This window comes from Schistocerca cancellata, chromosome 8 (assembly GCF_023864275.1).
Source record: "Schistocerca cancellata isolate TAMUIC-IGC-003103 chromosome 8, iqSchCanc2.1, whole genome shotgun sequence".
Taxonomy (NCBI): domain Eukaryota; kingdom Metazoa; phylum Arthropoda; class Insecta; order Orthoptera; family Acrididae; genus Schistocerca; species Schistocerca cancellata.
Window position 1 is genome coordinate 156,542,408 of NC_064633.1, and position 26,921 is coordinate 156,569,328.

Consider the following 26,921-nt stretch of genomic DNA (forward strand, 5'->3'; position numbering starts at 1 on the left):
GCATGCCCACGATACGCCCTCGCTCAAAGTCCGTCAACTGCACATATGGTTCACGTCCACGCTGTCGCGGCATGCTACCAGTGTTAAAGACTGCGATGGAGCTCCGTATGCCACGGCAAACTGGCTGACACTGACGGCGGCGGTGCACAAATGCTGCGCAGCTAGCGCCATTCGACGGCCAACACCGCGGTTCCTGGTGTGTCCGCTGTGCCGTGCGTGTGATCATTGCTTGTACAGCCCTCTCGCAGTGTCCGGAGCAAGTATGGTGGGTCTGACACACCGGTGTCAATGTGTTCTTTTTTCCATTTCCAGGAGTGTATTTACTTTTGGGCTGTGTTATATCCCTTGAAAGTGAAATCGAGCGCTAACAAAAAAAAGTAAATAAATATTACTTTATTTTGCGCTCTCTAAACCTTCTAAGTTTCATCAAGCTCATTTATTTACAATTGGGAATGTTCCCTTGTGAGCTGCAGGCTAGTTGCACGTGGCGCCGTCAGGTAATGCACTCGGTGCAACCACGCTCAAATAAAATACTTCTACTTCTATTTTCTCCATACCTAAGTGAGATGTGGCTTTTCTTCCAACTTTAGAACATTTTAGATTTGTTAGCTACATTCAGTACACAGCAATGTATCACCTATAATGAACCAGACGTAAAGTGACTAGCGACGACATTTTTCACTACAAATCTTTCCAGTTTTATGCTGAAGAGTACTTGGAAATTAAATATCACAGAAACAATGACCAATATCACAAAAAGAAACAGACACTTCATCATCAACCTGTGACATGAAACTATAAGATAAGAAAGAAATCAGTTTTGTTTGCCGATTAGTTCCCTGAGACTCGAATGAGAGGTGTTACACTCGTATACAGGAATGAATAACACTCACAAATGCGAAACAAGCCGTTCTTAATTTTTTTAAGATAAAGGAGGACCTCTACCATAAAACTAACTAAAGGGGTTAATGTAGCTTTACTTCATGGATATACAGTATTTTTTACAGTTAAGCACAGTAGCTGAAGTGCACAGTTAATAAAATAAACGAAACATGTCCATTCACCTTCAGCTTCAAGCACAGATGTTTATTTGGTTTCAATATGGCAGACTTTGTGCATGTGCTCTAAATTTTGGCTCATGGATTGCAGCCAACTTAGGATTCTGTAGCCGGCCGCGCTGGCCGTGCGGTTCTAGGCGCTCCAGTCCGGAGCCGCGCTGTTGCTACGGTCGCAGGTTCGAATCCTGCCTAGGGCATGGGTGTATGTGATGTCCTTAGGTTAGTTAGGTTTAAGTACTAAGTTCTAGGGGACTGATGACCACAGCAGTTGAGCCATTTGAGCCATTTGAACCACTTTTAGGAATGTGTATACTCTGTTTTGTCGCGTGGAGGAAGTAGCGTTAAAGTAAAAAGTCATGTGGGGTTGAATAAACAGCATGTTTAGTACAGAATTTGGTTTAGGAATAACAAATCTAAGAAAAAATGATGACGGAGAGAGTAAGGAGATTATTTAAATTAAATTCATGGGAATATAAAATCGGAAAAGTAAAAGATTTCTGATCGGAGATGGAATTATGCAAGATGGCCAAAGAATGGCGGGACGGTTTCTTTAAAAAGGGCTCGGACGATATCTTGACACATCTTATGCTGCACAGGCTGGTCCGCAATCGTCCATCTTTCGGGAGCGCAATAATTCAGGCAAATGCAGACGATGTGTACTCGCCTTATTGGTGGTCGTCGGTCCACGTACAACCGTGGAACTCATTACAGTAGGTGCCGCGCGGATGATTATTCCGTGGACCGAGGTAGCTCATTACAGGAGCGTGTATCAGCACGGGCGCATAATCCTGCAATCAGCATCACACGCCCCGCTAACGAATGATAATCGCGCTCTGGTATGATCAATAATGCAGGACTCGCATACGAACATCCAAGTGTACTGCACCTCTGCTCATTAAGCAGTATGGTTCACGTTACTACGATTTTCGAAATTGTTTCCCAGTCAGTGTAATATGTTGATTGTGTCCATAAAACAGAGGACTATACTAGGGAACGGAACACAGTTACAGCTTTACTTCGAACTGCACCAGCCGTATTAGTAAGTAATTCATATTCTGTGCTGAATACCACTTTCATCTTCAGTAGACATTTGTGAATTTAATAACACTCTTGTACAGTTGCTATAAATCATTCGCATTTATTTCTCTGTAATATCTAGGAAATTAATAAAATAATTACAGTACACTACCAACGAATGTAACTGCAAACATCCTGGCAAACTATACTAAGAAAACTTGGCATAAAAATCACCTTATCGTATTTTTACGAGTGCATAATAAACGTAAAGAGCGCAAAATGAGAAACTGTATTTTAAGCTTGATTTCAAGTAACAGGATTCGCATATGCAACGTATAGGAAAGATGCAGAACATCAGTGTGTTAGTGTTCGTTGTGAGCACCTACAGATGATTACGTAACGATCGGAATAATCGAAGTTCCTGTTTTTATTGTGTAAAGAATCAATTTATGCTGATGGGAACTGTATGAAGGAAAGAGTTTTTAATATCTCTCTTTAGTAATTGTTTTTGGGCCATCCTGGAGTAGTAATTATGTTTTTGTCCACATTATTACTTTCTGAGCATTCTTGTAACTCATTTGCATGCCAAATCGTCAAACATTCATTACGAAGTATTCACCCCTCCCACTCGAAATCGAAACACGTCCTTTACAGTTTTAACCTTTTGGGCTTGCTACATAACAAATATCTTTCAAAGACATAATATATTTATATAACCTGTTACACTGCTATGAATATTATTTTTATTTTAAATACAGGACTATTTTAGCTACAGAGCCTTCATCAGTTTATCTCTAATAGAACGTCTCATAAATTTATAGTATTACATAAAAGTTACTTACGAACAATACGATATCATTTAGAATCACAAACACTTACATTAATGAAATAATATATTACGACAGATATGTCGACGACACAATATTGCTTATAGATGGAAACAGTGAAGACATAGAACATATACAAAAGAAATCTACATCTCGACTTGATCTTAAGTGATATTAGCAGTACTCATAAATTCGATGTATACCGAAAGCCAGCAAGAACTGATAATATTATCGGTGCAAATTCCTGCCTGCCAAAATCACACAAATATGCATACTTTCACACCACGATCAATAGAACCTGCCTCTAGAACAGGACGTTGTACAAAAAGAAATTAGAATCCAGCAATACAAGACATAAGAGAATGCTTAGAATCCACGGATAACTACAGAGTTGAAACTTCATGGCAGATTAAAACTGTGTGCCGGACCGAGACACAAACTCGGGGCCTTGCCAAAGGCATTTATCAGAAAAACACAGACAAAAAAGAACATTACATATATAACCATCACATACCTGGGAAGCATATCAAACAAAATTAACGCACTACTGAAAAATACCAACACACGTTTTGCTTACAAAACAGGACATAACATAAAAATAAAAATATAGTCATGCAACTGGAAACTGCCAATACACTCAAATCTGGGTATATATAAAATTCACTGCAAAGACTGTGAAAAATTTTACATAGAACAGAGAGGCAGCAACTTCGCCACTAGACATCGAGAACGTGTCGGATTAAGTGACAACAAACCATTCATCTTTTTCTACTATATTAAAAATTAAAGCCCCACAACATACCCATTGAAAAATGCTATCGATATTTTACACACACACTAACATCAAAAAGATCAGTAATTAGTGTCTTGGAGGAAACAGGGACATATTTACGCACAAGAAATTATCGACATTTAATCCTCAACGAACAAATTGACCTAAAATACGAACACTTCATCGGAAACTTTATTGACACAATCCATGAAGAACCCAGATGAAACACAATACAACCAGAGGCAAAATTTGGCTTGAATGAAACAACACCAGAGATATCCATTTAGTATAAACCAACAACATCGCTGGTTGAATTGTCAGCAAGCAGATGTAACTATACAATATTGCTGATCGTCTGACATAGCTGACGTCATGAATTTCATCTGGAAGTTAAGTTTATTTCAGACCATACCTAATGCAGTGTGAAAGTAACACACAATTGGTAACAATGACAATACCAACGAAAGAATATGCTAAGTAAACAAATAAACAGCATCAGAAACTAATAAAATCGCTTATCATATGTCGCAACTGCGGTCACTAAATGTCAATTACGGATTAAGATTTATTGCTGACCACTAATAAAAGGATATACTACAGAACTGATTATTATTGCTACATTGATGTAAAATATAATGAGTATCAAACAAACAGCAACGGAAACAATAATGTTACATGGAAGTATGTAAAACCATACTATTCATAAGTTACGCACATGTAGTACAACAATTGTACCAAATTTGTAAGATATTCGGTAACTGATAAACTGATAATGGCTATATTGCTGAAATAAACCTATAGTTAAAACAAAAATAATATTCATAGCAACGTAACTGGTTATATAAATATATTATGTCCTTGAAAGACATCCTTTATAGATAGCCTGAAGCTCCCATCTTGTTTTCAGTCTCTGCGTTCGAGGTTGTTGACGCCTACTTATACGGGGGTACTGAGATATAATGTGACTGGTCAGAATATTCGTCGCTATTTTGCCGTCAAGTAGAAACCTGGTCAGCTAAAGATTTTTATCACCAGGCTCTGTCTCAAAGTTCGAGAAATATTCCAAACCTCTTCACAGAGTTCATGGAGTAAGAGCATTTGAAGTGCAAAGCGTTCTGCGTGAGGACAGCTTCCACTCTCGCAGGCATACGTTCAGTCAGGTGCTGGAAGGTTTCTTGGGGAATGGTAGCCCATTCTTCAAGGAGTGCTGTAGTGAGGAGATGTAGCGATGTCGGTCGGTGAGGTTTGGCAAGAAGAAGGCGTTCCGAAACATCCCAAGGTGTTTATAGGATTCAGGTCAGGACTTTGTGCAGGCCAGTCCATTACAGGTATGTTAGGTCGTGTAACCACTCCGCCACAGGCCGTACATTATGAACAGGTGCTCGATCGCGTTGAAAGATCCAGTCGCCATTCCCGAATTACTCTTCAACAGTGTCAAGCAAGAAGGTGCTTAAAACATCCATGTAGGCCTGTGCCATGCAAAACAAGAAGGGTGCAAACCCCTCCATGAAAAACACGACCCCACAATAACACTACCGCCCCCGAATTTTACTGCTGGCACTACACACGCTGGCAGATGACTTTCACTGGTCACTCGTCATAGCTACACCCTGCGATCGGATTGCCACACTGTGTTCCGTGATTCGTTCTTCCACACAACGTTTTTACACTGTTCAGTTGCTCCTTCCACCAAGTGAGGCGTCGTTTGGCATTTACCAGCGTGATGTGTGGCTTGTCAGTAGCTGCTCGACCATGAAATCCAAGTTTTCTGCCCTTCCGCCTAACTGTCATAGTATTTGCAGTGGGTCCTGATGCAGTTTGGAATTCTTCTGTGATGGTCTGGATAGGTGTCTGCCTATCACACATTACGACCCTTTCCAGCTGTCGGTGGTCTCTGTCAGTTAACAGACTAGGTCGGCCTGTACGATTTTGTGCTGTACGTGTCCCTTCACGTTTGCGCTTTACAATCACATCGGAAACGGTGGACGTAGGGATGTTTAGGAAAGTGGAAATCTCGCGTACAGACGTATGACACAAGTGACACGCTCCCTATCACCTGACCATGTGCGAAGTCCGTGAGTTCCGCGGAGCACCCCATTCTGTTTTCTCGCGTTTTTTAATGACTACTGAGGTCATTGATATGGAGTACCTGGCAGAAGGTGGCAGCACAATGCACCTAATATGAAAAACGTATGTACTTTTGATCACATACCGATACTCATAGTGTAGCTTTAGCTCATTCAGAAATAGTGTGTAAATCTTTCGAAACAAAGACTCTGAGGCGTGGCACTTGGATCTCATGAGGGAAGCAACACTTGGCACAGATACCATGGACCTTCTGGTAATGGGTATTTGAAATATTATCTCTGTCATTTGACACTTATAATAAGTCTAGGGGCATGCAATAGAGTAGCGAGAGCACAACAGAACTGAAAACGTGTTTATGGAAAAAATTGACCGAAGAATATTTTCCATTTCCACTCTTCATTTGACACTACTGAAGGCGATTCTGCCATAGGATATGGACGATAAGTTGTGTGGTCACCTGGAAGCTGTAGAGTATGTGCCAGCGCGAGGTGTCACCCAGGGCCTTCCATCTCATCGTCATCATTTTCATTCTGATTGTCTTCAAGAAAGTCATCGTTAACATTCATGACACTCACAATCACTACACGGTCACGCTGAAATGGCATCTACTACAGAAGTTTCCATGAGACTACGACTCAGATAAATAAATAAGAAAATGGTGTATATGTGCTCCAAAGGCAAGAAAAACGTTGCAAAAGTGGACACAGGGTTGGAAATAATTTACACAACATTTACAACATAATTTTTAGGGGAATGTTTAAAGTCCAAGCATTCTACAGAAGTTACTTAACTTACTATGAGGTAATCCAACAGTCAATGGGGATTGACTCCTATGTAAAAGAATAATTCCTTAAAAAATTAACGAGAAAAAATTTCCATAACAGCTTACTTATCTGGTGGGTCTTAATGTCTGGAACGAATTAACTAGTACATCGTTCGATGCATAGAGCGATTACAGCATACATTTGGAAGATCCTGCAGCTGCCTACTACGTGGAAGTCTGGGTTAATTTGCGTCGAATGAAAACTCTTTCCTGAAGTTGTCTGGGGTTGATAACAATTCGTGAACCAACTAACAGCCAACGATAGTAACCGAATTCTAACCGTAGTAATTGAAGTTTCTGAGAAGAATCAAGACCTGTAGCAGATTTTATCACATTCGGAATGAAGACATCAGAAAAGAATTGAAGATGTTCTTACAATTAGAATAAGTCAAAAAATATAGGCGAAAATACATCAAACATATACTTTGAAAGGGAAGCGAGGGAATACCAAAAGAAGGTACTGAATAGCTACCGATAGGGAAAAGATGTTTGGGAAGACCAAGAAAAAGGTAAACTGAAGGGTCGAAACAGACCCTCCGAGACTGACCAATGATGACGATTACAGTAATACCGCATTACTGTACAGTAATGCAGGTAAAGATGTCATCGATTTGAAAGTTGCTTTGAATGCCACGGTGCTGTTCTACTAGGGATAATCCCATTCGAGATGAAATACTTTGCCTTTCTCTGACCTTTAAACTGACTTATCCAGCCAATTATAGGGGACCTACAGTTTAACATCGATACCGAACCATGGTACAATTTGGCATTTTTCACATTTACAAACAATGTCAGAAGCGAAAGAACTGAAAAGAGACAGATAAAACTCCTACAACAGACCATTTAGGTCCTTAGTATGGCATTTAGTCACTGTATCAGCGTGAAACATCATTAAGGATTGTTGAGTGCCGTCGCTACGTTCTCTGCGATGTCAGGAACATTCGAAAGAACTCACACGAAATTTTCAAGATCGTAAATATTAAAAGGACTAATGAGTATCCTGTGTTACGCAAGTGGGTATTTATTCTAATCTTCAATTAGTCCATCCCCTGCTTCCACTCTCTTTCTGGGCCTCTCCTCCTTCCACTGTCTCTATCCATCTCCTCCTTCGCCTCTTTCCTGTCCATTTACTCCTCCCCTTCTCCCTGTTCATCTCCACCGCCTTCCATTCCGTGCCTGCCTCTTCCTCTCCCCTCTCTTTGCCCATCTCCTCCTCTTTCCTTTTTAGTCCATTTCCTCCTCCCCTCTGTCTCCTCATTTCCTCCCCCTTCTCTCCTCCCATCTCTTTTTGCCGCTGTCTCTGTCCATTGCCTCGTCTCACCTTTCCCTGACCATCTCCTCCTCTCCCCTCTCTCTGTCCATTCTCTCCCCTCAGTCTGTCGATCTCCCCCTTCCCTATCTCTATTCATCTCCTCCTCCTCTTCCTATCTTTTCCTGCCTCCTCCTTCCGTCTCCCTGACTGTCCACCTCCTCTTCCTTCCTTCTCTCTCGACGTCATCACTCGCACCTCTGTCGGAGGCTGGTGGTTCTTATCCCTACAGTTTTTTTTTCCATACTGTAACTAATAAGTCTACCAAATACGACTGAAATCGTTCCAGGAGCTTAAGACACATTTTTACCGTTGGCTTTGCCCATGTACACACATGAGGTATTTCACAAATATTAAACATATTTCACGCCAATTTGTACATATACTGGCGAACCCAGTAATGCTTCACGACTGCTAAACATGTATAGAAATTGGATATAAGTTCTTATCTCCTTCCCCCCCCCCTCTTTCTGTCCATCCCCTCATATCCCCTCTGTTTGTCCTTCAACTCTCTCTCCGTCACCTCCTTCCTCAATCTTTGTCCGTTTCTCGCTACATCCTATTTTTCTGCACGTCTTCCTTCCTCCTCGCTACGTACATTTCCCCCTCCCCCCTTTACATATCGATTTCCTCTGCCCCCCTTTTTCTGACTTTGAGTCTTGTTTTCGTTATTGCCAACGAATCCTTGATAGGCAATTGAGGTCGCTTAAAATGGAAAAATCTGTTGGGATTGTTGGTATGTAGTGTCTGAGACTCCCTTCCTGCTGCTGGATCTGTCAAGTTATTAGCTTCAGTAACAGTATTTCACAGTTTCAATCCTTGAATTGGTAGGATTACGAAGTTTCGGACGATTCAGATTCCGTAATACTACTCTGATCATAAGCCTATAAGCCATAAATACAACTTTCCCGCTTTATGTTAAAACTGACTGCGAGAAAGAAAATAAAACAGCAGATAGCTGTATGTACAATTTTTGTTTAGAATTATGCATAAAGAGAAACAATTTGTCTAACAGTTTAACTGCCCTGCTTTCACAGTTAAAACTGTCTACGAGAAAGAAAACGAAACCGCACATTTTCACAACACAGTATAGCACAACATATTCTTTCTCGCAGTTTGTTTTAGAAGAAAACTTTTACACCGTTCTTTCAAGAAATAGCATATAATATGCCCGTCTGGAAATTTATTAGAATACTGTATACAAATCTGAAGTAAATCGGTTGAGAACTTTTCGAGGTTTTTGGTAACAACAATTCAGTATTATATAACGGTCAATAACTTTCCGAGGTTACTGAGAACAAAGTTAAATATCGATCTAGCTTTACACAGCATTATAGATTTTAAATACGTGTTTCTATGCCATGTACATTAAAAATATGTAACCTACGTCCATTCCAAAGTGTATTAGTTAGATGTAAAAATCTGCAGTAAAACGGTCAGGAACTTTTCAAGATTTTTGGTACTAAGGTTAACCAGCGACTTGTCTTTATATAGTAACATAGATAACAAAAAAGCACTGACCCTATGAAGAGACTGTCCACTTAGGCGTCCAGTGGGTAACAACATGTTCTGCGAGCCACTAGCGTGAAAGCATTTCACGCCCTCCTGCCGAAGAGCGCTACGGGTCGTCGGCACAACACTGTAGCCCCGCGGGGCTATCAACGCGCGAACGGGCCCGCCAGTTAACGAGACAATGATGGCGGCGCAGCCGTGTCGCGACACGACCGCCACGACCGCCGCGGTGTGACTGGTGTGCGTGCGTGGGTGCTGTGGTGGGGGGAGGGCTGGGGTGGGATCTGGAGGCTGGAGGCTGGAGGCTGGAGGCGGCTGATAGCCCGCTAATCGCGCTGCCTGCGACAGAGCAGTCCGTCCGCTGCCCTAAAATTAGACGCCCGCCAGGCGACGTCGCAGCGGCATGGCCAGCCTTCGAAGTGGCTGCTGACGGCACAAAGCCACGCCGTCTCCTGTGTCCTCGCGTGTCCGAACACCTACAAACGACGTCTTTTCTCTCTGTTCTATCGTGCAAGAAAAAAATGTACAAGCACGAGTAGAGCTCGCGCTCTGAAGGTTCCGCAAAACTTCATTATGTAGTGCGACTGGATTCATGATTTCCTGTCAGGAAGGTCGCAGTTCGTAGTAATAGACGGTAAATCATCGAGTAAAACTGAAGTGATATCAGGTGTTCCCCAGGGAAGCGTCCCGGGATCTCTGCTGTTCCTGATTTATATAAATGACCTGGGTGACAATCTGAGCAGTTCTCTTAGGTTGCTCGCAAATGATGCTGTAATTTACCGTCTAGTAAGGTCATCCGAAGACCAGTATCAGTTGCAAAGCGATTTAGAAAAGATTGCTGTATGGTGTGGCAGGTGGCAGTTGACGTTAAATAACGAAAAGTGTGAGGTGATCCACATGAGTTCCAAAAGAAATCTGTTGGAATTCGATTACTCGATAAATAGTACAATTCTCAAGGCTCTCAATTCAACTAAGTACCTGGGTGTTAAAATTACGAACAGCTTCAGTTGGAAAGACCACATAGATAATATTGTTGGGAAGGCGAGCCAAAGGTTGCCTTTCATTTGCAGAACACTTAGAAGATGCAACAAGTCCACTAAACAGACAGCTTACACTACACTCGTTCGTCCTCTGATAGAATATTGCTGCGTGGTGTGGGATCCTTACCAGGTGGGATTGACGGAGGACATCGAAAGGCTGCAAAAAAGGTCAGCTCGTTTTGTATTACCACATAATAGGGGAGAGAGTGTGGCAGATATGATACGCGAGTTGGGATGGAAATCATTAAAGCAAAGACGTTTTTCGTCGCGGCGAGATCTATTTACGAAATTTCAGTTACCAACTTTCTCTTCCGAATGCGAAAATATTTTGTTGATCCCAACCTTCATAGGTAGGAAGGGTTTAGGTGTTCGTTTTTCCCGCGCCCTGTTCGGGTGTGGAATGGTAGATAGTATGATGGTGGTTCGATGGACCCTCTGCCAAGCACTTAGTGAATTGCAGAGTAATCATGTAGATGTAGATGTAGATGTAGAAATTTCGTGTGGCTGAAACGGTCTGGTGCTTGTCTCTTTACCGGCAGCGCGTTCCTCGACGTATTTGTCCCTAACCTACCCCAGTTGGTTCACATGGCTCTGAGCACTATGGGACTTAACGTCTGAGGTCATCAGTCCCCTAGAAGTTAGAACTACTTAGACTTAACTAACCTGAGGACATCACACACATCCATGCCCGAGGTAGGATTCGAACCTGCGACCGTAGCGGTCGCACGGTTCCAAACTGTAGCGCCTAGAACTGCTCGGCCCCAACCCCAGTTATCGAGGCGGAAACAAGAATCAACAATTCGACGTGAAATCCAGACGACGCGTTGCTTCTGGCGACTCCTCATATCGTCGGCATTTGAAGACTGAAAAAACGACTCACCACGAAGGAATTAACCAAATAAATGACTAAGATGTCAGAGAAATCAAATGATTCATTAAGAGAAAGAGTTTGACAAATTGAGCAAGTCAGTATCGAGAAAGTCCACCTACAGCCCTTATGCAAGCAGTTGATTGATAGAACTGCTGGATGTCCTACTGTGGGATATCTTGCCAAATTGTGTCCAGTTGGCGTATTAGATCGTCAAAATTCAGATCTCTGTAATAAATGCTGCAAACGTTCTCAACTGGGGGGAGATCCGACGATCTTGTTGGCCCAGGCGGGGTCTGCCAAGCGCTGAGACAAGCAATATAAACTCTCGCTGTTTGCGGGTGGGCGTTACCTTGCTCAAAAGTAAGACTAGTGTGGCTTGCCGAGGAAGGCAACAAAACGGGGAGCAGAATATCGTCGACTATCGCTGGACTGTGAGGTTGCCGCGCATGCGGATGCTATGAAAAGAAATGGCACCCCTAGACAATCACTCCCGGTTGCTGAGTCGTATAGCGGGTGACAGCCACGTTGGTATCCCATTTCTGTCCAGGACGACTCCGTACACTTTGGTGGTCAGAAGGGCTCAGTTCTAAGTGGCACAGTTCTCCTCCAATAAGATTCCAGGCCGAAGACGTGTCTGGAGTCTGTCGCCCACCATATGGCCCGATAGCCAGGAGTAACTATCTAGGGGTGCCATTTCATTTTTTCATAGCTCGATACCTTTGGTTGTCATCTGTGGCGCTCTTACAGCTTAGAGGCACGTCAACGTTATTCTACGCCCTGTTTTGTTGTCCTTAATGACAATACATCCTGATCATACATTTCAACAAGATAATGCTCGCTTCCACGCGGGGAGAGTTTCCACTGCTTTTCTTCGTTCTTGCCAAATCCTACTTTGGCCAGCAAGGTCGACGGATGTCTCCCCAGTTGATAAAGTGTGCAGTATTGATTGCAGGACCCTCCAACCATATCTTGAGTTTCACGATCTAATACTCCAACTGGACCGAATATGGCACATTATCCCGCAGGAGGACATTCATGAGCTCTACCAGTCAACGCTAAGCCGAGTAACTGTTTGCGTAAGAGCCAGAGGAAGACTAAAGCGGCGCGCCGGATTAGCCGAGCGGTCTGAGGCGCTGTCATGAACTGTGCGTCTGGTCCCGGCGGAGGTTCGAGTCCTCCCTCGGGCATGGGTGTGTGTGTTTGTCCTTAGGATAATTTAGGTTAAGTAGTGTGTAAGCTTAGGGATTGATGACCCTATTACTTAAGTCCCATAAGATTTCATACACATTTGAACATTTTTGAAGAGTAACGCGTCATTGACTTGCTCAGTTTCTGAACCTCTTTCTCTTGAATAAATCATTCAATTATCCTCAAATTGTAATCACTTTTTGTCTGTACATGCACATTACATCTACCGATTATCGTCCCAGTGGGATAATCACTTCGTGGTGCCTTATTTTTTTGGCTTAGAGCGTAGTTGATCTACAGGTCTTGGTGATAGAATTTGCAAGTATCAAAATATGTGACGTAAAAGTAATTATCTTTTGAAGAACATAATCTTTACACCAGATATCCTTCAAAAACATTCTTATGACTGTGACTCCCAGCTACCACAAATTTATTAATTATCTTTTGGCTGCATTGACTTAGACCCTTTTTCACACCGAGAAGGGACAGTAGATATTAGCTTGTAACATGAATTTCAACTTGATATCTCTATACGTTCGTGAGAAAATGTGATATTAACATTTGGATGGACAGACAGACGAACAAGATGGTAGTTCTATAATTAAGGGTTCAGTTTTTATCTTTTGAGGTACTGAACCTTAAAAAGGGTACATACATGATGTAAGGCGTTTCTCATCATCATGTGAAAGTTGCCTAAAATTTTCTGGCAATAGATCGAGCACTCTTTACTACTAGGGTCATTCCGAAACTAATTCCTGACAATTATTTTCAAGTCATATAAGCTCATAGGTTAAAATAGTCATTTACTTAAAAGAGAACGGTGGTCGCTTTGGAGCGCTGTAGATGATGTGGAGCTTGTACTAGGCATCATATCAGTCTCCATATCTGCCGTAAGTCATGGCACTGCAGTCGTTTAAATGCGACAGTCGGCTGTTTGTGATCAACACAGTGATACAGCTGAAATTTTACGCCAACACTGAAATCTGTGAAAGTTGCTAAGTATTCCTGGAAACTACCTGGTCACTAAGTCACAGTCTACTTGCCCACGAGAACTCCCAAGTTTCACTGGAAACGCTCCGTATGCCCATAGTGGGATTTAGAGTCCGGTACCTCCTACAAGGACATTGCTTCCAACAGAACACGAAATTCACCTCAGTATGGCAAATAACTAAGAAACTCTGAATTACCTCTCTGTAGGCGTATAATGTGGCCCAACCAGTCGCTGTTTTGCCTCTTTTCAAATTATGAAAACGTCAAGGGCATGGCGTAATGAGGCCTTTAACATACAATTAGTGGAAGTCGAAGTTCAGGACGGAGATTAGTCATTCACTTAAAACAGAACAGCCTTAAAAAAGGATGTCTTTCGCATCATTACGCTGAACATGAACTAGGAAATTTCTTTCAGCTTTCTCTTTGACGAAGTTTTTTTCTTTCTTCCATATGTTCCAAGATGACAACTGTGTTCAGAGTGCTGCACGCATACGTTTCTGGTTTGACAATCACACAGGCACCCTACCGCACCTTGACTGGCCCACCAAATCACCAGATCTTAATCTGTAAAATAGCCAACAGTTATCTGAAGAAGCGGGTGAAACGTAGCAGTCGCCATCTCCGCATAGTTACAGCGTTACGGCAAGTAATCACCACTGTCTTCTGCAATGGCACTCCGGAATACTTTGAGGTGAGAAAAGTCATGAGGTAGCGGTATGCACTTATACAGATAGTGGTAATATCGCGCACGCGAAATATAAAAGGGCAGTGCGTTGGAGGAGGTGTAATTTGTGCTCAGGTGATTCATGTCAAAAGGTATCCGACGTGATTATAGCTCCAGGACGGGAACTAACAGACTTTGGACGTGGAATGGTAGTTGTAGCTAGAGGCATGGGCATTCCGTTTTGGAAGTCGATGAGAAATTCAGTACCCCGAGACCCACAACGGCAATAGTAGCGATGAATCTGACGGCCTTCACTGAGCGACCGAAAGCACCAGCGCTAACAGACAATCAACACTGCGGGACATAAGTGCAGAAATCAAATGGGTCCTAGGACGAACATATCCGTTAGGACAGAGTGGCGAAATTTGGCGTTATTGGGCTGTGGCAGCAGACGACTGAAGTGAGTAGATTTGCTTACAGCACGACATCACCTGCAGCGCCTCACCTGGGCTCGTAACCATATCTGTTGGATCCTACATGACTGGAGAATCGTGGCCTGGTCAGATGAGCGCCGATCTGAGCTGTGATGGTGAGGTTCGAATGAGGTGCAGATCCCCCGAAGTCACTCACCCAAGTTGGAAACAAGGCACTGCAAAGTACAAATGGTTCAAATAGCTCTAAGCACTATGGGACTTAACATCTGAGGTCATCAGTCCCCTAGACTTAGAACTACTTAAACCTACTAACCTAAGGACATCACACACATCCATGACCGAGGCAGGATTCAAACCTGCGACCGTAGCAGCAGCGCAGCTCCGGTCTGAAGCGTCTAGAACCGCTCGGCCACAGCGACCGGCCCACTGTGCAAGATGGTGGTGGTTCCATAATGGTGTGTGCTCTGTTTACATGCAATGGACTATGTCTTCTGCTCCAACTCAATCGATCATTCACTGGAAGTGAATATGATCGGTAACTTGGAGACCATCTGGAGCCGTTCATGGACTTCATGTTCCAAAACAACGATGGCATTTTTATGGATGACAATGCGCCATGTCATACGACCACAGTTGTTCGAGGCTGGTTTGAAGAACATTCTGCACAGTTCGAGCGAATAATTTAGCCACCCAGATCGTCCATTATGAATTCCATAAGACATTTATGGGACATAATCGAGAGGTCGATTCGTGCACAAAATCCTTCACCGGCAACACTTCCGCAATTATGGACCGTTGTAGAGGCAGCATAGCTCAATATTTATGCAGGGAACATTCCGCGGTTCCTGAGTCCGTGCCAAGTCTACTTGCTGCACTATTCCCGAGAAAAGGAGGTCCGACGCAATATTATGAGGTATCCCATGACTTTTGCCACCTCGGTGTATATTTGTGTTTGCCCACTGTCCTCCTCGTCAAACTGAGATCATTTTCAACGCTACTGATATCTATGTACATGATTAGTGTCTTGCCTCTTGGGATGACTAATTGCTTTGCCCGGTGTGTTTACAACAGATACAGTAAGCACATTAACCCAGTAAAACCACATTAACCAAGATTTCATTTACGTACTGCCAGTTTCCCAATCAGTGACCACCAGTCGTTATGAGCTTTTTCAAAAAATGAAAAAGAGCCTACATGCAGTGTTCCAGAAAACTGTGAACTGTAACTATTGTCCTATAGGTTTGACGACAGCATCTGAGTCCCCAAAATGTTGGCCATGTTTCCAGACGCCCGGTGAGATGAAAGTCTCAAAGATAAAAGTCTCAAGATCATAAAACAAGACTGCACAGTGGATGCGTTGGGACGGTCCATCCAAATCTGGTAATGAGTTCCGCGATCATAAATCTGCTACAGGTCCTGGAGTTATCGTGCTTGTCTTAAAAATTAAAGACGGCGGATAGCGGGAATATTTGAAAATTGTTATGAACCGTGCACGGTACCACTGGCGGGAAAAACCACAGTGAAATAAGTACAACAGTTTTTTGCCAATGCTCACTATGATTGAATTTATCCACTTCAATTTTCCACAGTGCTACTTCTAAAAAATATTTTAAGAATACATAGACACTGATTTTCTTGCGTCATGTCCAATAACTACAGTATTTCCACAAGTATCTTTACCTAAATTGAGTGTAATGCTGACAATTATTCGGTCATTTACTAAATTTACATAAGCACTCTCTCTCTCTCTCTCTCTCTCTCTCTCACACACACACACACTCACACACACAAACACACAAGCTGCTTCAGGTCAACTGATGCCACATTCACATTTATACAAAAATTATTTAAATAGCGTTATTTGCAGTATCTTGATGTACCTCACAGAGTGCTCAAAAGTATCCCAAGGCTATTGTTATAACCAGGAATAACACAATAACCTCTTCAGTCTGGTTTATTAAATCACAAATCACTTTTTAACAATTATGTTAGCCAAGCGTCTACCCAGGTTCACACTCAGTAGTAATGCATAATTAAAGTTTGGTTGTACCAATGTCCAAATGTGCATGGTGGGGGTGCAAGTCCCGTAATTATTCCCAAGTCCAGTGAAGTTCAGTCTCTCCAAGTGAAGTCGCAAGATTTCCTCCGAGCAGCCAGGTAACCTCGAGTGGTGCGGCGAGTCATCCACAAGCAGCTGGAACACGGCGTACTGCACTTCCCGATGAGAACCATCGTTTGCGGCGGCGGCCGGGTTTATATAAGGCTTGCTAGTTAATGGAGCCGTCGGCTGGGGTCGCTGTTTTCCAGGGAAAACTAATCGCAATGTTTCCTGGCGTAGCCAATTGCTGTGTGCTGACAAACGCGCGCGCGCGAAGGCGGCCAGCGATGGTAGCCGCGAGCCACCCGGAGAAGTGCGGCCAGCGATGTATTTCTCGGCCACGTAAGGGAGCGTGCGTGTGAAGACGGCCAGCGATGGAAGCAGCGGGCCGCCCAGAGAAGTGCGGCCAGCGATGTATTTGGCGGCCGCGTACTGGAGCGCGTTGTTCGGTGTTTGTTGGAAGTGGTGTATACCACAGCTATGAATTATTTTTTTGCGCCATATGAAAAAAATATCTGGAAAATTACGTATAAGATGTAAATTGCAATATTTCAGAATACTTTGCAGGGTGTTCAGAAGATCTCAAAGCTCGCGAGTTTTGTTTTGCACCTCAGTCAACCAAAAATTTACATAAAGGGTATAAATGGCAGTATTTTAATGTACATGATGTGACGATCAAAAGCATCCGATCGCTACGAATTATTTGCGCTATGTTCTAAAGGATTTATCCTAAAATTACGTAAAGCAGCACTTTCGAATGAGCACAGAATAATTTCTTTCACCGTACAATACCTCCATGGTATCCGCCTTGCAGGTACAAGAATGGGAGCTTTCAGAACGATTCTCCGTTATAGATATTCGACGATCGCTGCGTGTAACGAGATCATATAGATGCCAATCATTTTTTATTTTCTTCCGATGTTCATCACAGTTGCGACAATAGTCATTTCTTTCTGGCCGATGACTATTATCGCAACTGTGACGGATGTTAGAAGGAAATAAAAATTTGAACACTGTAAGCATGTTCTGCATTTTATGGGGCTTGTGGAATATCACACAGCGTGACTAAGTATTCAACCGCCAAAATTTCGGAGATTGTTTAGGTATATTTTTGCGTAAGGGCCCACGGTCTCGCTAACTGGTTACAGCGCAATTGCATTTCGTTAGATTTATCACCCCTTCTATCTTCGCATTTGTGTTACACTGAAAATTTCTGGGTAAAAGTGAAAATACCGAGGGCGTACGCTGTGTGTCATGTTTGGAAATAAACTGATTTCAATCACTCGCGGTACTTAATATTGACACCAGTAATGGTTACTTCACTCGTCGCTCTCAAAGACTGCACTCATCAGCGCTCAGTTCTGTTTTGGTTTGTTTTTCTGGCAGTGTTAGTTGCACGTTAACGGTGATACAGAGTACTGTGGATAGTTTTACACGCGTTGAGTTGGCTGCACTGAATGCAACGTAGAGCGGCACAACGACGCTACGTTGAGCTGTTCCCGTAGCGACGACAAACACATCACCGCACGAATGCATGCTTTCGCGGCGACATCCATTAACAAAATATTTTCGTGTATGAAACCGCGTCAGGTGGTTAACTGCCCACGTGCTTTCGGAATAGATCCCCTATAACATTCTCTCCACCATGTAAAAAATACGATGACGCCAGGACATGTTTATATAAATCCACGATGGTGTAGTCAAACAACCGGGACAAGAAGCCTATAGAGTCTGTAATGCACGCAGACGTTAATACACTACTGGCCATTAAAACTGATACACCAAGAAGAAATGCAAGTGATAAACTGGTATTCATTGGACAAATATATTATACTAGAACTGACAAGTGATTACATTTTCACACAATTTGGGTGCATAGTTCCTGAGAAACCAGTACCCAGAACAACCACCTCTGGCCGTAATAACGGCCTTGATGCGCCTCTGCATTGAGTCAAACAGAGCTTAGATGGCGTGTACATGTATAGCTGCCCATGAAGCTTCAACACGATACCACAGTTCATCAATAGTAGTGACTGGCGTATTGTGACGAGCAAGTTGCTCGGTCACCATTGACCAAATGTTTTACGTTGGTGAGAGATCTGGAGAATGTGCTGGCCAGGGCAGCAGTCGAACAATTTTCTGTATCCAGAAACGCCCGTACAGGACCTGCAACATGCGGTCGTGCATTATCCTGCTGAAATGTAGGGTTGCGCAGGGATCAAATGAAGAGTAGAGCCACGGGACGTAACACATCTGAAATTTAACGTCCACTGTTCAAAGCGCCGTCAATGGGAACAAGAGGTGACCGAGACGTGTAACCAATGACACCCCATACCATCACGCCGGGTGATACCCCAGTATGGCGATGACGAATACACGCTTCCAATGTGCGTTCACCGCGATGTCGCCAAACACGGATGCGACCATCATGATGTTGTAAACAGAACCTGGATTCATCCGAAAAAATGACATTTTGCCATTCGTGCACCCAGGTTTGTCGCTGAGTACACCATCGCAGGCTCTCCTGTCTGTGATGCAGCGTCAAGGGTAACCGCTGCCATGGTCTCCGAGCTGATAGTCCATGATGCTGCAAACTTCGTCGAACTGTTCGTGCAGATGGTTGTTGTCTTGCAAACGTCCCATCTGTTGACTCAGGGATCGAGACGTAGCTGCACTATTCGTTACAGCCATGCGGATAAGATGCCTGTCATCACGACTGCTAGTGATACGAGGCCGTTGAGATCCAGCACGGCGTTCCGTACTACCCTCCTGAACCCACCGATTCCATATTCTGCTAACAGTCCTTGGATCTCGACCAACGCGAGCAGCAATGTCGCGATACGATAAACCGTAATCGCGATAGGCAACAATCTGACCTTTATCAAAGTCGGAAACCTGATGGTACGCATTTCTCCTGCTTACACGAGGCATCACAACAACGTTTCACCAGGCAACGCCGGTCAGCTGCTGTTTGTGTATGAGAAATCGATTGGAAACTTTCCTCATGTCAGCACGTTGTAGGTGTCGCCACCTGCGCCAACCTTGTGTGAATGCTCTGGAAAGCTAATCTTTTGCATATCACAGCATCTTCCTGCTGTCGGTTAAATGTCGGATCTGTAGCACGTCATCTTCGTGGTGTAGCAATTTTAATGGCCAGTAGTGTAGGTAATACATACAGCTGAAGGTATCATTTCTATACATACAGACTTTGGTGAACTATTTTGTTTCACATACGTGAACGAGAAGAATACCTGAAGTGGGAGGAGCGGCTGGAAACATCGTCAGCTTTTCCTTGGCATGTGGCCAGCTAGCGCCCCTCCCGCCTCTCTGCGACTGGTGGGCTATTACGCCTGGCCCCGGTTTTTGCAGACGGCTTTTCGCTTTCTAGCCACCGCTTCCGCCAGTGCTGTCACTCGCAGATAGCTGTGACAGATGACCCGTGGCAACGTATTTCCTTTGCTCTATCTCCCGTAGGACAGCAAGTTTTAAACAGCGCGTTCATTCATCATGATATTCAGGTAGAGCTCAGTGTTCCTTGCCATGAAACATTCCTGTTTTCTTCTTTTACATAACGGTAACCATGATGTTTTGTTGCATCACTGTATTACCGGTAGTTCGTGAACACTTGTTATATTACGGATAGGTGATTGTTTGGGGCCGATCACTTACGTTAACCTCCACGTGGCTGTTTCAGATTATATAAGTATATCCCCAAATTTGAGAAAGGAATAAAAGTATTGTCGATCTTCTTTAAAACCTACCGACGAATTCTTAAAACAGGTAATTCTGATTCAAGCCGTCTGGAACACAGCATAATGACAGTGAAACGTTGTGTGTGCTGACACCGAAAAAGAAGGAACTGGTAGAATTTGGTGTTACAAATTAATGTCAAAAATTAACTGGCGTTTGAAATCCGTCTTCCTTGCCGACTGCCATGGTAACAACACATGTCATATTGCATCGACCCTTCTTCTGAAACATCTTCCTCGTTTAAATATCTGGGAGTACCGTGGCAAAGCGACGTGAAATGGAATGAGCATGTGAGAACTGTGGTAGGAAAGGCGAAATTCGACTTCGCTGTTATTGACAGAATTTTAAGAAAGTTTGGTTCATTTGTAAAGGAGACAGGACATAGGACGCTGGTGCAACCTGTTCTTGAGTAATGCTCGAGTGTTTGGAATCCGTACCAGTTCGGATTAAAGGAAGACATTGAAACAATTCAGGGGTGGGTTGCTAATTTTATTACAAGTTAGCACCAGCAACACGTGTTACCGAGATGTTTCGGCAACTCAAACGAGAATCCTTGGTGGAAAGGTGACGTTCTTCTCTAGGAATACAATGGAGAAAATTTGGACAATCGGCATTTGAAGCTGACTGCAGAACGATTCTACTGCCGCCAATATACATTGCTCGTGAGGATCACGAAGATAACATACGAGAGATTATAACCCATACGGAGGCGTATATACAGTCGTTTTTCCCTCGCTCTATTTGCGGATGGAACAGGAAAGGAAATGATTAGCAGTGGTACAGGTTACCCTTCGCCAACACGCCGTATGGTGGCTTGCCGAGGATCTAAGTAGATGTAGATGTAGAATATACAGAATATGGAGATGTATGGAATAACAGATGTGGTGAGGTGGGGGGTGGGGAGTTAGAAGACCACTGAAGAGATTTTTCAGAAGAAGGGTCGGTTTGATATGACATCTGTTGTTGCTACGGAAATCGAAGGGAGAGACGGATTGCTAACTTTTAGTGGTAAACAATAATTATAATACGTGAAACATGTTATGGAGGATACTGATTGTAGCAGACACATAAAAATGACAAGATTAATCTAATAGAGGAAGAGAAACATCGTTGACTTACCAAAAATTGTTCAAATGGCCCTGAGCTCTATGGGACTTAACAGCGGAGGTCATCAGTCCCCTAGGACTTAGAACTAGTTAAACCTAACTAACCGAAGGACATCACACACATCCATGCCCGAGGCAGGATTCCAACCTGCGACTGTAGCGGTCACCCGGTTGTATAAGCCAACATAAGAGGAACTTAAAAGTAGAGGTGATCTAAAGAATAAATAAATAGGAATGACAAGTAATGAAACGTCTTGAAATGCTTGTTGTGTAAATAAAAATATATTTAACTCCATTACCTGATTACAGTTCCAACTGGAAATCGGCGGGTTTTAATTCTTAAATAAACAAATAAATTATACACAGTAAGAAAACTGTCAAGTCTCAGTCAGATATATGGGTAATTCAGCAAACAACTGGAAAATAACGTAATTAAAATTCCCTAATATAACTTCAGACACAATTTGGAAACTAGACTCAAAATGTAAAAAGGAGAGTATACACTTCAAATTTACTTTGAATTATCGTTGCTCGTGTGCTGCTAAATCTTCCGGACTCACAGATACTGATTCTCATTAGTTTCGGCAATGCATTAAAAACTGCATTGACGAGGTTAAACTGGTGAAAGAGATTTTTTGCCTGATTGTAAATATAGTATCGAAGACAAGGCCGTTCTTCGGTTTCTGTTGTTTGGATGACAGTGATAAGTGTTTGCCCTGTGGGTGTTCTGTTCGTGTTGCAGAGGACGAATGGAAGGCAGACAGTAAATGACGGTGAAAGTCGGTGCCAGGACATTCCCTAATAGTAAAAGTGTATATGCAGACTGAAGCGACGAATGAAAATTTGTACCAAGTCCCGGGGTTCCCACCCGCATCTTGTGCTTACTAGGGAGTTGCGCTAACCATTATGCTACCCTGGCAGAGCGCCTTTCCACAACAGCATGGTCTACCCTTTCACGCCTCTCTTTCAATACAGATTCCCACTCCCGCCTCAGCCCACTTAGCTACTTATACACTACTGGCCATTAAAGTTGCTACACCAAGAAGAAATGCAGATGATAAACGGGTATTCAGTGGACAAATACACTCCTGGAAATTGAAATAAGAACACCGTGAATTCATTGTCCCAGGAAGGGGAAACTTTATTGACACATTCCTGGGGTCAGATACATCACATGATCACACTGACAGAACCACAGGCACATAGACACAGGCAACAGAGCATGCACAATGTCGGCACTAGTACAGTGTATATCCACCTTTCGCAGCAATGCAGGCTGCTATTCTCCCATGGAGACGATCGTAGAGATGCTGGATGTAGTCCTGTGGAACGGCTTGCCATGCCATTTCCACCTGGCGCCTCAGTTGGACCAGCGTTCGTGCTGGACGTGCAGACCGCGTGAGACGACGCTTCATCCAGTCCCAAACATGCTCAATGGGGGACAGATCCGGAGATCTTGCTGGCCAGGGTAGTTGACTTACACCTTCTAGAGCACGTTGGGTGGCACGGGATACATGCGGACGTGCATTGTCCTGTTGGAACAGCAAGTTCCCTTGCCGGTCTAGGAATGGTAGAACGATGGGTTCGATGACGGTTTGGATGTACCGTGCACTATTCAGTGTCCCCTCGACGATCACCAGTGGTGTACGGCCAGTGTAGGAGATCGCTCCCCACACCATGATGCCGGGTGTTGGCCCTGTGTGCCTCGGTCGTATGCAGTCCTGATTGTGGCGCTCACCTGCACCGCGCCAAACACGCATACGACCATCATTGGCACCAAGGCAGAAGCGACTCTCATCGCTGAAGACGACACGTCTCCATTCGTCCCTCCATTCACGCCTGTCGCGACACCACTGGAGGCGGGCTGCACGATGTTGGGGCGTGAGCGGAAGACGGCCTAACGGTGTGCGGGACCGTAGCCCAGCTTCATAGAGACGGTTGCGAATGGTCCTCGCCGATACCCCAGGAGCAACAGTGTCCCTAATTTGCTGGGAAGTAGCGGTGCGGTCCCCTACGGCACTGCGTAGGATCCTACGGTCTTGGCGTGCATCCATGCGTCGCTGCGGTCCGGTCCCAGGTCGACGGGCACGTGCACCTTCCGCCGACAACTGGCGACAACATCGATGTACTGTGGAGACCTCACGCCCCACGTGTTGAGCAATTCGGCGGTACGTCCACCCGGCCTCCCGCATGCCCACTATACGCCCTCGCTCAAAGTCCGTCAACTGCACATACGGTTCACGTCCAGGCTGTCGCGGCATGCTACCAGTGTTAAAGACTGCGATGGAGCTCCGTATGCCACGGCAAACTGGCTGACACTGACGGCGGCGGTGCACAAATGCTGCGCAGCTAGCGCCATTCGACGGCCAACACCGCGGTTCCTGGTGTGTCCGCTGTGCCGTGCGTGTGATCATTGCTTGTACAGCCCTCTCGCAGTGTCCGGAGCAAGTATGGTGGGTCTGACACACCGGTGTCAATGTGTTCTTTTTTCCATTTCCAGGAGTGTATATTATACTAGAACTGACATGTGTTTACATTTTACACAATATGGGTGCATTGATCCTGAGAAATAAGTACCCAGAGCAACCACTTCTGGCCGTAATAACGGACTTGATACGCCTGGGCATTGAGTCAAACAGAGCTTGGATGGCGTGTACAGGTACAGCTGTCCATGCAGCTTCAACACGATACCACAGTTCATCAAGAGCAGTGACTGGCGTATTGTGACGCACCAGTTGCTCGGCCACTATTGACCCGACGTTTTCAACTCGTGAGATATCTGGAGAATGTGCTGGCCAGGGCAGCAGTCGATCATTTTCTGTATCCAGAAAGGCCCGTACAGGACCTGCAACATGCCGTCGTGCATCATCCTGCTGAAATGTAGGGTTTTCCAGAGATCGAATGAAGGGTAGAGTGACGGGTCGTAACACATCTGAAATTTAACGTCCACTGTTCAAAGTGCCGTCAATGCGAACAAGAGGTGACCGAGTCGTGTAACCAATGGCAACCTATACCATCAAGCCGGGTGATACGCCAGTATGGCGATGACGTTTTGCCATTCGTGCACCCAGGTTCGTCGTTGAGTACACCATTGCAGGCGCTCCTGTCTGTGTTGCAGCGTCAAGGGTAACCGCAGCCATGGTATCCGAACCGATAGTCCATGCTGCAAACGTCGTCGAACTGTTCGTGCAGATGGTTGTTGTCTTGCAAACGTCTCCTTCTGTTGACTCAGGGATCGAGACGTGGCTGCACGATCCGTTACAGCCATGCGGATTAGATGCCTGTCATCTCGACTGCTAGTGATACGAGGCCGTTGGGATCCAGCCCGGCGTTCCGTATTACCCTCCTGAACCCACCGATTCCATATTCTGCTAACAGTCATTGGATCTCGACCAACGCGAGCAGCAATGTCGCGATACGATAAACCGCAATCGCGATAGGCTACAATCCGACCTTTATCGAAGTCGGAAACGTGATGGTACGCATTTCTCCTCCTTACACGAGGCACCACAACAACGTTTCACCAGGCAACGCCGGTCAGCTGCTGTTTGTGTATGAGAAATCGGTTGGGAACTTTCCTCATGTCAGCACGTTGTAGGTGTCGCCACAGGCGCCAATCTTGTGTGAATGCTCTGAGAAGCTAATCATTTGCGTATCACAGCATCTTCTTGCTGAAGGTTAAATTTCGTGTCTGTAGCAACTCATCTTCGTGGTGTAGTAATTTTAATGGCCAGTAGTGTAGATAATACATACAGCTGAAGTGCGTAGTGGGGTCGTCGAGCTTAAACATCCCCAACTGTCGGACAGATCACCATCATCAGAGTAACACATGCTCTCACGCCATGAGAAACTTGGACGTAGTTTGGGTTAGCCCATGACATTAAAGCAAACTCAAACGGACAGATTTGTACGCCATCACTTTTCTTCCCTTCAGCAGCCAGGTCCTAGCGATTGGAATGTCTTCCATCACTCGTACTCGAGCCCGGTACCTGCGCGTTGAACGCTGTTTTTGGAGCTTGTGTAAACAACTGGCTACGGAAATGATTGCATCGAGAAATCATAATTTGGACAATGCGTCAGGTAATAATTCCACAACACTGACAAATTCAGAGTGACAGTTATTGAACTTTATGAAATAAAATCGTCATAATATCTGAACGGTTTGCCTTAGTACGTTTAAACTGCACTGTTGGGCGAGGAGCATGACGAGAATTACTATGGTTTGATTTAGTTCAAATGGTTCAAATGGCTCTGAGCACTATGGGACTTAACATCTGAGGTCATCAGTCCCCCAGACTTAGAACTACTTAAACCTAACTAACGTAAGGACATCACACACATCCTTGCCCGAGGCAGGATTTTGAACCTGCCACCATAACAGCAGCGCGGTTCCGGACTGAAGCGCCTAGAACCGCCCGGCCACAACGGCCAGCTTTGGTTTAGTGACGATGCCCACTTTCATAAGCGAAATTGGAGCATTTGGGGGACTGAGAAACCGCATTTCGCGACAGCGAAGTCTCTTCTCCCTCAACGGCAATGCCCAGTCACGGAATAACCGGTGCGATATCCTTGAATGCACGGTGGCTGCCGAACGGAATGTGAAGGTTTTGGAAGATGATTTCATCCCCATTACCCAATGTGTCCCTGATTTCGACATTACGTGGTTCATGCAAGACGGAGCTCGACCCCATAGAAGCAGGAGAGTGTTGGATATCCTGGAGGAGCACTTTGAGGACCTTATTCTGGCACCGGGACACCAAGAGGCCACTGGCATGGGTCTCGGTTGGCCGCCATATTCTCCGGATTAAATTCGACTCCTTTTGTGGGGCTGTATTAAAGACAAAGTGTACAGCAATAACCCTAAAACCATTGCTGATCTGAGAACAGCCACTCAGTAGGTCATCGACAGCATCGATGTTCCAAAACTTCAGCGGGTCATGCAGAATTTCGTTATTCGTCTGCGTCAAATCATCGCCAATGATGGTAGCCATATCGAACATGTCATAACCTAAATCCGAATATCTGTAGTGACGTTTACATGTAGAGTAATGTGTGTGCTCGCCGTAGTTTGTAACTAATTTACGTTTTCCTTCATATGTTCAGTAATTTACACCCTCTAGCAAATGTCTTTCTACGTAGTATAGAGCACAAAAGAAACGGTTTGTAAATGGATTTCCATTTGAATAATGTATTGAATGATGACTTACAAGGAGCTAAAGCATTTTATAAAAGTGAAAAGAGGTGGGTGTTGAGTTACAATTTGTGTTCATGGCGATTCCTGGAGTATCTACTAACAAACTGTGTTCCATCAGGGGTCAAATGAACTGCATTGTATAGTCTGCAGATAAATCTGTATCCGAAATTCTACGTGCGA

At 44.3% G+C, this 26,921-nt stretch overlaps 1 protein-coding gene across 5 annotated transcripts in view; it reads right to left on the bottom strand.

Moving 5' to 3' along the window:
• LOC126094678 (ankyrin repeat and death domain-containing protein 1A-like) overlaps positions 1-26,921 on the bottom strand; it is a 787,090-nt gene that overhangs the window by 491,922 nt on the left and 268,247 nt on the right. For 4 of the 5 annotated variants that reach the window (XM_049909195.1, XM_049909194.1, XM_049909193.1 and 1 more), the window contains exon 1: positions 9,416-9,623. The exons of the other annotated variant lie outside the window; for it this stretch is intronic. The gene's annotated coding sequence lies outside the window, so the exon portion shown is untranslated. Of the gene's footprint in view, positions 1-9,415; positions 9,624-26,921 lie in introns of those variants that run through there. 5 annotated transcript variants of the gene reach the window in all.